The sequence below is a fragment of the Budorcas taxicolor genome, chromosome 1, assembly GCF_023091745.1.
Source record: "Budorcas taxicolor isolate Tak-1 chromosome 1, Takin1.1, whole genome shotgun sequence".
Lineage (NCBI taxonomy): Eukaryota > Metazoa > Chordata > Mammalia > Artiodactyla > Bovidae > Budorcas > Budorcas taxicolor.
The window spans coordinates 219,483,294-219,496,764 of NC_068910.1; positions in this window are offsets into that span (position 1 = coordinate 219,483,294).

Consider the following 13,471-nt stretch of genomic DNA (forward strand, 5'->3'; position numbering starts at 1 on the left):
CCGGAGCCTCTGGATAACTCTGTGTGTTCACGATGCATTGTTCTTTCTACATAGTACTGGACTCAATTTGGTATTTTTGAGGGGTTTTTTTGTCTGTGTTCTTGGGAAATATCGGTGTGCAGTCTTTTGTAATGCCCTGGTTTTTATGAGATAATGCTAGCCTTGTGAATTGAGAAGCATCTCTCCCTTTTCTATTTTGTGGAAGTGTTTGTGTAAATTTAGTGTCATTTCTTCCTTAAATACTTAGCAGAATTTATCAGTGAAATCATTGGATCTATATTTTTTTTAACTCAGAACTTATTTTTAAAAATAATTATAGGGCTATTTAGGTTATCTATTTCATTATGGGGAGGAAGCTTTAGCAGTTTGCCAGTTTTGAGGTATTGGTCCATTTCGACTGTAGAATTTATGTACACAGAGGTGTTCATAGCATTTCCTTATCATCTTTTACCTTCTGCATCTGTGGTGATATTATCTCCTTTATTCCTGATGTGGGTAATTTGTGTCTTCTTCTTTTTTTGCCATTTTGCTAGACTTAAATTTTTTTTTTTACTGATATTTTCAAAGGATCAATTTTTGGCTTTGTCTATTGCTTTTCTGTTTTGAGTTCTGCTTCATATTATTTTCTTTCTTCCACTCAGCTGGGTTTATTTTCTCTTCTCTATTTCGTTTCTAAAGGAGGTAACTCAAGCTATTTCTCTAAGGCTTTCTCTCTTTTATATTATAAGCATTCATGCTCTAAATTTCCTTCTAAGCATTGCTTTAGCTGCTTCTACAAGTTTTGATATGTTGTATATGAGTTTTTGTTCACTTCATAATATTTTCTATTATCTTTTGATACTCCTTCATCGACCCATGGATTATTTAGAAGTATGTTGTTTACCTTGTTAGTTTTTGGAGTTTTTCCTATTATCTTTCTGCAACTGATTTCTAGTTTAATTGCATTATGTCTGAACATATACTTTGTATAAATTTGATTTTCTCAAATTTAACTACCCTTGGATTTTTGACTGGTTATCTAATCAGCAACTGCTATTCCAGTGAAACAAAAGTTCTAAATATAGAAAGCTTACTGGATAGATTAAAATCAGGTCAATATGTTGCCTCAATACCACTGGTCAAGATGCTTTCCCAGCATGTTCATAACGAACATCAACTTGTTTTGCATACTTATAGTCAGTTGGAAATTTTGAAAGAAATATTTCAAATATTAGAAGCTTATTGTTTGGGGAGTCATGTGGATAACGCACTTCAGTTTATGAATAGAATTTCCCATGCCACCCTGCTCTTACTTCATTCATTTCAGCCAATAGGAAGGGAAACTTCATGATTGGATAAAATTTCTGAAACAATAATGAAACAGTCTCAGAAATAAGAGTTTGGGAAGGGCGCCCCAGGGAGAAATTTTTCTCTACAGTAGTATCTTCCTCATTGCAGGCTTGCCCATTCATGGTTTATTTTTCACAAGTCATAAGGTGTCCTGGAAGGTATGATGCTGCACAGTGTTGGGGCTTTAATATGCAAACTAGTAGCCCCCTAATACCGGAGAGGGCAGTGGCGCCCACTCCAGGACTCTTGCCTGGAAAATCCCATGGATGGAGGAGCCTGGTGGGCTGCAGTCCATGGGGTCGCTAAGAGTCGGACACAACTGAGCGACTTCCCTTTCACTTTTCACTTTCATGCGCTGGAGAAGGAAATGGCAACCCACTGCAGTGTTCTTGCCTGGAGAATCCCAGGGGCGGGGGAGACTGGTGGGCTGCCGTCTATGGGGTCACACAGAGTTGAACACGACTGAAGCGACTTAGCAGCAGCAGCCTCCTAATATGGAGTTCTCAGCATGGAAAAAAAAAAAAACCAAGACAAACTTTATCTACTGTACCATAATTTCCCTGTTAGAGAACCTCTGTTCAACGGCTTGAGCATCCCAATCCATTGCTCTGAAATTTTACTATGAATGACTCTCCTGAAAGCACCCAGGGCATTCCTCTCTGGATAATGTCACAAAAGCCATGGCTATAATCAATATGTGGTTTATTACTGCTCCCAGGTAAGCAGTTCTCTGGAATATGTTCAGTTAGCTTATTCTACCCCACTCATGTAGTAGTCGTCCTTGGATTTCTTGTTATGTTTGAAAACACTTTGCCAATAAAATTATGTTATAAAATAGTTAGTGAAGGAGATTGAACAGACCCAAAACCAACTTGGCACTGGTGAGAGGCAGGAATCAGTGGACAACTGCCTCAGCCTCCCCAGCCCGAGGCGGGCAATTCTGCACTTCATTCTACATGGCCCCTCTGAGCCTCTAATGGGACTCAGCCCTGGTTGCTTTCCTTGTAACCCGCTGGTTAACACTCACTTCACTGGGTTTTTCCCCTTTCATGCCTCACTTTGACGGCTCAACTCTTCTCCCACAGACACTGCTAGAAACTACATCCTAGCGTCTGCTCTCAGGGGAATCCAAAATAAAACAGGAACTGCTCAATATGTATTTGTCAGGCAGATTTTAAACTGTAGCCTCATAGAAAGAGAACATGACAGGTAGAACATTAAATAGAGAGTGCAGTAAGACAGCCTGGAGGCGTTCTTCGCATTGACGAGTGGGACGTCCAGCTCCCTGGTGGGACGACAGGGATGTCGCCCCAGCTGAGAGAAGTAGGGGGACCTTGCTATTGGTCCTCAAGGGGCCTCTGTGGTGCCATTTTGGGGAATGGGTTGGTTGTGTCATCACTGGGCAGTGATAAAATTCTTGATTGTCCTCTTGACCTTCTCTGACACCAGCCCTCTGGGGAGGCTGGGGCATCTTGTTGCAGTCTTTTGAGAGTGGAAATCTAGGCTCTTCTCTCAGCTTTGCTGGCCTGGGCAGGGGCAGGGCACAGCGTTTCCTGTGGTGTATGGCTGGAGTAGGGTGGTTGTTACCTAAAACTTTTCTGTCTTGCTAGCCCACCCATTTTCTTTTTCTCTTCTTTTCTTCCAGCGAAAGTAGGTTGGGGCGGGGGGTTCTTTTCCTTGTGTCCATTGGCATTTCTGGGCTGCTGGCTTCTTCAGCTCCAAGTTCGTGATATATGAGGCAGAAAAGAAACTCAAGGAACTTAGCAGTATGCTGTTCCTTGGGTCCTGGGGTCCCTGGCTGGTTGGTCTGCCTTCTTGCTGGTTTGTGGAGTTTTCCAGTGTTTGTCTTATACATAATTTCCAGGGGTTTTAGTTGTACTTAGTAAGAGGAATAAGATAAAGTATGTCTATTCTATTTTTGTGAAAGTAGAAGTCTCAATAACCTTTACAAGTAGGAAGAATTCCTGAGACCAAAAGATTTGAGAATTTCTGATTAAATTCAAGGGTTCCTAAGTTCTAGATTTCATGGATATGTAAAACAAAATGAAATCAAAGATTTTTAAAGGTGGTCTCAATAAGATTGCTTAAAATCAAAGACAGCATAAAACAAAAGCATCCATTCATAATTTATCACAACCAAGGAAGAAACAAAATGTCTCAGAAGTTGCAGTCCTTTTAGCTCAGTTCAGTTGCGTCTGACTCTTTGTGACCCCATGGACTGCAGCACACCAGGCTTCCCTGTCCATCACCAACTCCCAGAGCTTACTCAAACTCACGTCCACTGAGTTGGTGATGCCATCCAACCATCTCATCCTCTGTCATCCCCTTCTCCTCCTGCCTTCAATCTTTCCCAGCATCAGGGTCTTTTCCAGTGAGTCAGCTCTTCCCATCAGGTGGCCAAAGTATTGGAGCTTCAGCTTCAGCCTCAGTCCTTCCAATGAATATTCAGGACTGATTTCCTTTAGGATGGACTGGTTGAATCTCCCTGCAGTCCAAGGGACTCTCAAGAGTCTTCTCCAACATCACAGTTCAAAAGCATCAACTCTTTGACACAGTCCTTTAAGATGTATAAATATAGCATTATACAAATTTCACCTCCAGTTTTTTTTTTCATTTTTCTTAATTCACTCTGGCCCTATAAAAAGTCAATTTTACATAAGTACCCACTGAGAGACCAGTGTGTGAAAACTCCTGCTCTTGTTCCCACGTATGACAATGGTGATTTTAAACTCACAATAACTGGCCCATAGTAAAGAGAGTATAAAATTTTGTTGAGTGAATAAATTTCTTTTCAAATTTATTCTCTGGGTTTGCAGAGAAAGGCATCTTTTCACACTTGACCTGTGAAATCAAGTTGCTTGTCTCATGTAGGACATTGCACCACATATACCCAGGTTCTGGGATACATACACAACATGATGTTGCAATAAGGCCCCTGAGGAGTGCTGTGACAGCAGGAGCGTGCTGCTGGTTCTGTTAAATGCTTAAGTTTTCCCCCATTTTTTTGTTTAACCCAGAGGCTGTTGTGATAGGTTTTTTTTTTTTTTTTTAAATCACTAAATAAATAAAATATTGGGTCCAATCTTGACAGATTTGGACACACTGACAGCATTACTCACTCTCTGAGGATTTGTGAGCCCGAGGTTTGAGGGGGCCATGGGCAGGGTCCTCTGTTCCTCCTCAGTTCTCCAGGGATGAGTAGAACATTTCTCCAGGATCTGGTGCTCAGCCACCAGGCCTATAGAAACACGGGAGCCTCTCTGAAACAGGGAAGGTTCTCTATGTGAGAAGAAATCATTGACACCCCTGTTGTGTTGGTGTACTTCAACACAGTTCTCTCTCTAGACAGAATGATTTCCCAAACAGCCATCCATCCAAACACAGTGCTCACTGAATCTCAAATCCCCAAAGGAAAAGTTTACAGTTATCAGTGGCACATCCTTCCCAGGATGGATATAAGACAGATATAGCTATCTGCAGGGCCAGGAAGCATGGACTGCAGGAGAGAGCAAGTGCTCTCACAGCCTAATCAATCTCACAGAGCAGATGGATACGGCAATTAGTGCAAAAACAATTTTGCCAAGAATATTAACACTTCTTTAGTTTATCAAGAAGGGGTGAAATTTCTAGTCAATAATTTTCTAAATTTACAGCACTGTTACTGGTGAGTAGCTGGGTATAGAATCTCCAGTTCTGTGCTCTTGTGTGGCCCAATGAGATAATTAGTAGAAGCAAAGAATTGGGTTCTTCATACACATCAAGCAAAACATGGGATTGAGAACAAAAGAGTTTTCTATTTAATATGTGCTCCAACTCTTCTGAAATATTAAAGTGATTATTTTGTTTTGACACAAGTTGTCCAGAAAGTTGCTATAATTCTTACTTTGGCAAACCTAGGGATAGCTTAATGATCCAGGGCAGAGGTTGAGAAATACTGTCTGTAAAGGACTAGAGAGTAAATATTCATATTTTAGACTTAGGAGCCTTTTGGTCTCTTTCCCAACCATTCTAATTCTACTGCTATAGCATAAAAGGAGCCATAGATAATATCTAAAAGAAAGGGCATGTCTATGTTTCAATAAAACTTTATTTACAATACAGGTAGCAGAGCAGACTTGACCCATGGGTCATAGCTTGCCAATCACCGATCCAGCGCACTGATTCTGTTGGTTGCCCACCTCTGATATTATATATAAAACATATTTTCTTCTTCAAAAATTAGAGCACTTATTAGAACCACCAAACTTAAAAATAGGCAGTGTTTCTAGAATCACTAAAAGATGTCATTTTCCCACAATGGTTCCTGATTTTTTTTTTCTACTCACAACATGGAAATATGCAGAAGACGTTTTTCCCTTTGAGTAATCTCACTTATCAGCAAAGTCTTCCTCTTTCCGCCACCCGCCCCCCCCCATCCTCCTCCTTCTCTTCCTGTGTCCCTCTTCCCTCTCCTAGCTCTTTTCTCTCCTTCATGTTCTTTTATTTCTTGCACAGCCCTCCTATTCCCTTTCCATACTTCAACTTCACTTTGGTCAAATAGAATGTTGTGGCATAGTCTAACCACCTAATCAAGAGTTGAGTGTTAAAGCTATCACCCTGGTGGTACGTAGGGATAAAACAGTGAATGTCAAGGCCAAAACGGCAGCTGCATATTTTTTTTTAACTTTTTATTTTTACTTTATTTTACTTTATAATACTGTATGGTTTTGCCATACATTGACATGAATCCACCACGGGTGTGCATGCGATCCCAAACATGAACCCTCCCCCCCATCTCCCTCCCCACAACATCCCTCTGGGTCATCCCCGTGGCAGCTGAATTTTAAAAGTTGAAAGAGTTGTTGGGAGATCTACTGACTGTGGCCAGTAACATGGGCTCCCTGTGCCTCAGTTTAATTATCAGTAATGTAACAATAGGAATGTATCTTAGTATCTACCTTATATGGTTGTTATATAGATTGGGTTTGTCATGTAAAGGGCCTTGGACAGTGCTCACACATTAAGCTCAGGAATAAAGTAAGGATACTTCTTCATACAATTTCAGTTCAATATTGAACTGGACCATCAAAAAATAAAATAAAATAAAGGAAATTAAGAAGGTATTTAGGTTAGAAGGAAGAAATAAAACTGCCCCTACTTGTTGTTCGGTTGCCAAGTCATGTCTGACTCTTTGCCACCTCATGGACTGCAGCACACCAGGCTTCAGTGTCCTTTACTATCTCCTGGAGTTTGCTCAAACCCATGGCCATTGAGTTGGTGATGCCATCCAAACATCTCATACTCTGCTGTACACATCTCCTCCCACCCTCAATATTTCATAGCATCAGTGTCTTTTCCAATGAGTTGACTCTTCACATCAAGTGGCCAAAGTATTGGAGCTTCAGCTTCAGCATCAGTCTTTCCAATGAATATTCAGGGTTGATTTCCTTTAGGATTGATTAGTTGGATGTCCTTGCAGTCCAAGGGACTCTCAAGAGTCTTCTCCAACACCACAGCTCAAAAGCATCAATTCTTCAGTGCTCAGCCTTCTTTATGGTCCAACTCTCACATCTGTACATGACTACTAGAAAAACAACAGCTTTGACTATGTCAAAGTGATGTCTCTGCTTTTTAATACACTGTCTAAGTTTGTCATAAATTTTCTTCCAGAGGCTTCAGGTTCAAGATGGTGGAGTAGAAGGACATGTGCTCATCTCCTCTGAGAGTACCACAACTGCAATTAGCTGTTGAACAACAGGTTGATCGACAGGAGGATGCTGGAACCCACCAAAAAGAGATACCCGACGTAAAAAGACAAAAAAGCTGCAGTAAGAACAGTGGAAGGGACACAATCGTGGTAAAATCAGATCACTCACTCCCCGGATGGGTGACCCACAGACTGGAGGACAGCAACCCAAAAGGAGTTCTCCCACTGTTGTGATGGCCTGAACCCCACATCAGGCTTCCCAGCCTGGGATCTGACAAGGATCCCAGCAGATCTGGACTTGACGGTCAGTGGGATTTGATTTTAGGACTTCCAGAGGACCAGAGGAGACAGAGACTCCCCTTCTGAGGGCACAAACCAACTTCTTTGTGCACCAAGACACAGAGGAGGGGAGCAGAGACCCCACAGGAGACTGAACCAGAACCAGCTGCCAGAGTTGGAGGGCTCCGGTGGAGGCGTGGGTCGGAAGGGGCTCCACATAGGGCCGGAGTGCTGGAAGGTCCCCTTTGGCATAAAGTCTCTTCGAGGTCACCGTAATTCCTACCATAGAGCCCATAGACCCCAGGGCTGGGTCGCCTCAGGCCAAACAACTACCAGGGAGGGTGTGCAATCCCACCCATCAAGAGAAAATTGGATTAAAGCTTTATAATCACAGAAAACTAGTCAATTTAATCACACTAGGACCACAGCCTTGTCTAACTCAATGAAACCGAGCCATGCCTGCAGGGCAACCCAGGATGGGCAGGTCATGGTGGAGAGGTCTGACAGAATGTGGTCCACTGGAGAAGGGAATGGCAAACCACTTCAGTATTCTTGCCTTGAGAACCCCATGAACAGTATGAAAAGGCAAAATGATAGGATACCAAAAGAGGAACTCCCCAGGTCAGTAGGTGTCCAATATGCTACTGGAGATCAGTGGAGAAATAACTCCAGAAAGAATGAAGGGATGGAGCCAAAGCAAAAACAATACCCAGTTGTGGATGTGACTGGTGATAGAAGCAAGATCCGATGCTGTAAAGAGTAATATTGCATAGGAACCTGGAGTGTCAGGTCCATGAATCAAGGCAAATTGGAAGTGGTCAAACAAGAGATGGCAAGGGTGAATGTCGACATTCTAGGAATCAGCAAACTAAAATGGACTGGAATGGGTGAATTTAACTCAGATGACCATTACATCTACTACTGCGGGCAGGAATCCCCCAGAAGAAATGGAGTAGCCATCATGGTCAACAAAAGAGTCCGAAATGCAGTACTTGGATGCAATCTCAAAAACGACAGAACAATCTCTGTTCCTCTCCAAGGCAAACCATTCAATATCACAGTTATCCAAGCCTATGCCCCAACCAGTAACACTGAAGAAACTGAAGTTGAACGATTTTATGAAGACCTACAAGACCTTTTAGAACTAACACCCAAAAAAAGATGTCCTTTTCATCATAGGGGACTGGAATGCAAAAGTAGGAAGTCAAGAAACACCTGGAGTAACAGGCAAATTTGGCCTTGGAATGTGGAATGAAGCAGAGCAAAGACAAATAGAGTTTTGCCAAGAAAATGCACTGGTCATAGCAAACACCCTCTTCCAACAACACAAGAGAAGACTCTACACATGGACATCACCAGATGGTCAACACCGAAATCAGTTTGATTATATTCTTTGCAGCCAAAGATGGAGAAGCTCTATAGAGTCAACAAAAACAACACTGGGAGCTGACTGTGGCTCAGATCATGAACTCCTTATTGCCAAATTCAGACTTAAATTGAAGAAAGTAGGGAAAACCGCTAGACCATTCAGGTATGACCTAAATCAAATCCCTTATGATTATACAGTGGAAGTGAGAAATAGATTTAAGGGTCTAGATCTGATAGATAGAGTGCCTGATGAACTATGGAATGAGGTACGTGACATTGTACAGGAGACAGGGATCAAGACCATCCCTATGGAAAAGAAATGCAAAAAAGCAAAATGGCTGTCTGGGGAGGCCTTACAAATAGCTGTGAAAAGAAGAGAGGTGAAAAGCAAAGGAGAAAAGCAAAGATATAAGCATCTGAATGCAGAGTTCCAAAGAATAGCAAGAAGAGATAAGAAAGCCTTGTTCAGTGATCAATGCAAAGAAATAGAGAAAAAGAACAGAATGGGAAAGACTAGAGATCTCTTCAAGAAAATTAGAGATACCAAGGGAACATTTCATGCAAAGATGGGCTCGATAAGGTACAGAAATGGTCTGGACCTAACAGAAGCAGAAGATATTAAGAAGAGGTGGCAAGAATACACAGAAGAACTGTACAAAAAAGAACTTCACGACCCAGATAATCATGATGGTGTGATCACTCACCTAGAGCCAGACATCCTGGAATGTGATGCCAAGTGGGCCTTAGAAAGCATCACTACGAACAAAGCTAGTGGAGGTGATGGAATTCCAGTTGAGCTGTTTCAAATCCTGAAGGATGATGCTGTGAAAGTGCTGCACTCAATATGCCAGCAAATTTGGAAAACTCAGCAGTGGCCACAGGACTGGCAAAGGTCAGTTTTCATTCCAATTCCAAAGAAAGGCAATGCCAAAGAATGCTCAAACTACCGCACAATTGCACTCATCTCACATGCTAGTAAAGTAATGCTCAAAATTCTCCAAGCCAGATTTCAGCAATACATGTACTGTGAACTCCCTGATGTTCAAGCTGGTTTTAGAAAATGCAGAGGAACCAGAGATCAAATTGCCAACATCCGCTGGATCATGGAAAAAGCAAGAGAGTTCCAGAAAAAACATCTATGTCTGCTTATTGACTATGCCAAAGCCTTTGACTGTGTGGATCACAATAAACTGTGGAAAATTCTGAGAGAGATGGGAATACCAGGCCACCTGACCTGCCTCTTGAGAAATCTGTATGCAGGTCAGGAAGCAACAGTTAGAACTGGACATGGAACAACAGACTGGTTCCAAACTGGCAAAGGAGTACGTCAAGGCTGTATATTGTCTCCCTGCTTGTTTAACTTCTATGCAGAGTACATCATGAGAAACGCTGGACTGGAAGAAACACAAGCTGGAATCAAGATTGCTGGGAGAAATATCAATATGCAGATGACACCACCCTTATGGCAGAAAGTGAAGAGGAGCTAAAAAGCCTCTTGATGAAAGTGAAAGACGAGAGCGAAAAAGTTGGCTTAAAGCTCAACATTCAGAAAACGAAGAGCATGGTATCTGGTCCCATCACTTCATGGGAAATAGATGGGGAAACAATGGAAACAGTGTCAGACTTTATTTTGGGGGGTTCCAAAATCACTGCAGATGGTGACTGCAGCCATGAAATTAAAAGATGCTTACTCCTTGGAAGAAAAGTTATGACCAACCTAGATAGTATATTCTAAAGCAGAGACATTATTTTGCCTACTCAGGTCCGTCTAGTCAAGGCTATGGTTTTCCCTGTGGTCATGTATGGATGTGAGAGTTGGACGGTGAAGAAAGCTGAGTGCCAAAGAATTGATGCTTTTGAACTGTGGTGTTGGAGAAGACTCTTGAGAGTCCCTTGGACTGCAAGGAGATCCAACCAGTCCATTCTGAAGGAGATCAACCCTGGGATTTCTTTGGAAGGAATGATGCTAAAGCTGAAGCTCCAGTACTTTGGCCACCTCATGCGAAGAGTTGACTCATTGGAAAAGACTCTGATGCTGGGAGGGATTGGGGGCAGGAGGAGAAGGGGACAACAGAGGATGAGATGGCTGGATGGCATCACGGACTCGATGGACTTGATTCTGAGTGAACTCCGGGAGATGCTGATGGAAAGGGAGGCCTGGCGTGCTGCGATTCATGGGTTCGCAGAGAGTTGGACATGACTGAGCGACTGAACTGAACTGAACTGAACTGGGCAAGGTCCTGCCACAAGGGCAAGACCCAGTTTTCTCACCAGTCCCTCCCATCAAGAAGCTCACACAAGCCTCTCAGCCTCACCTATCAGAGGGCAGACAGAAGCAGCACAAAGAAGCAGTCTCACAGTGGCTAAAAGAAAAACCATATTACAGAAAGTTAATCATGATGAAAAAGCATAAAGTTATGTCCCAGACAAAGGGACAAGACAAACCCCCCAAAAAAGAACTAAAAGACGTGGAGATAGGCAACCTTCCAGAAAAAGAATTCAGAATAATGATAGTGAAGATGATCCAGGATCTCCATAAAACAGTGGAGGCTAAGATTGAGAAGATGCAAGAAACGTTTGCCAAAGACCTAGAAGAACTAAAGATGAAAGAAACCGAGATGAATAAGACACTACAAGGATCCAGAGCAGAAGAGCTGAGGCAGAACGGATGAACAACCTGGAGGACAGAGTGCTGGAAATCACTGCTTCAGAACAGAATACAGAAGAAAGAATGAAAGTAAATGAAGACAGCAGCGCTTTCACAGCATCATCCTTCAGGATTTGAAACAGCTCAACTGGAATTCCATCACCTCCACTAGCTTTGTTCGTAGTGATGCTTTCTAAGGCCCACTTGACTTCACATTCCAAGATGTCTGGCTCTATCAATAGTGATCACATCATCATGATTATCTTGGTCGTGAAGTTCTTTTTTGTACAGTTCTTCTGTGTATTCTTGCCACCTCTTCTTAATATCTTCTGCTTCTGTTAGGTCCAGACCATTTCTGTCCTTTATTGAGCCCATCTTTGCATGAAATGTTCCCTTGGTATCTCTAATTTTCTTGAAGAGATCTCTAGTCTTTCCCATTCTGTTCTTTTCCTCTATTTCTTTGCATTAATCACTGAACAAGGCTTTCTTATCTCTTCTTGCTATTCTTTGGAACTCTGCATTCAGATGCTTATATCTTTGCTTTTCTCCTTTGCTTTTCACCTCTCTTCTTTTCACAGCTATTTGTAAGGCCTCCCCAGACAGCCATTTTGCTTTTTTGCATTTCTTTTCCATAGGGATAGTCTTGATCCCTGTCTCCTGTACAATGTCACGTACCTCATTCCATAGTTCATCAGGCACTCTATCTATCAGATCTAGACCCTTAAATCTATTTCTCACTTCCACTGTATAATCATAAGGGATTTGATTTAGGTCATACCTGATTTGATTTAGGTCATACCTGAATGGTCTAGGGGCTTCCCTGGTGGCTCAGAGGTTAAAGAGTCTGCCTCCAATGCGGGAAACCAGGGTTCAACCCCTGGGTCGGGAAGATCCCCTGGAGAAGGAAATGGCAACCCACTCCAGTATTCTTGCCTAGAGAATCCCATGGACAGAGGAGCTTGGTAGGCTACAGTCCATGGGGGTCACAAAGAGTCAAACACGACTGAGTGACTTCACTTGATACTTGACACTTGAATGGTCTAGTGGTTTTCCCTACTTTCTTCAATTTGAGTCTGAGTTTGGCAATAAGGAGTTCATGATCTGAGCCACAGTCAGCTCCTGGTCTTGTTTTTGTTGACTGTGTAGAGCTTCTCCATCTTTGGCTGCAAAGAATAGAATCAATCTGATTTCGGTGTTGACCATCTGGTGATGTCCATGTGTAGAGTCTTCTCTTGTGTTGTTGGAAGAGGGTGTTTGCTATGACCAGTGCATTTTCTTGGCAAAATTCTATTAGTCTTTGCCCTGCTTCATTCCGCATTCCAAGGCCAAATTTGCCTGTTACTCCAGGTGTTTCTTGACTTCCTACTTTTGCATTCTAGTCCCCTATAATGAAAAGGACATCTTTTTTGGGTGTTAGTTCTAAAAGGTCTTGTAGGTCTTTATAGAACCGTTCAACTTCACCTTCTTCAGCATTACTGGTTGAGGCATAGACTTGGATAACTATGATATTGAATGGTTCGCCTTGGAAACAAACAGAGATCATTCTGTCGTTTTTGAGATTGCATCCAAGTACTGCATTTCGGACTCTTGTTGACCATGATGGCTACTCCATTTCTTCTGAGGGATTCCTGCCCGCAATAGTAGATATAATGGTCATCTGAGTTAAATTCACCCATTCCAGTCCATTTTAGTTGGCTGATTCCGAGAATGTCGACATTCACCCTTGCCATCTCCTGTTTGACCACTTCCAATTTGCCTTGATTCATGGACCTGACACTCCAGGTTCCTATGCAATATTACTCTTTACAGCATCAGACCTTGCTTCTATCACCAGTCACATCCACAACTGGGTATTGTTTTTGCTTTGGCTCCATCCCTTCATTCTTTCTGGAGTTATTTCTCCACTGATCTCCAGTAGCATATTGGACACCTACTGACCTGGGGAGTTCCTCTTTTGGTATCCTATCATTTTGCCTTTTCATACTGTTCATGGGGTTCTCAAGGCAAGAATACTGAAGTGGTTTGCCATTCCCTTCTCCAGTGGACCACATTCTGTCAGACCTCTCCACCATGACCCACCCATCTTGGGTTGCCCCGCGGGCATGGCTTGGTTTCATTGAGTTAGACAAGGCTGTGGTCCTAGTGTGATTAGATTGACTAGT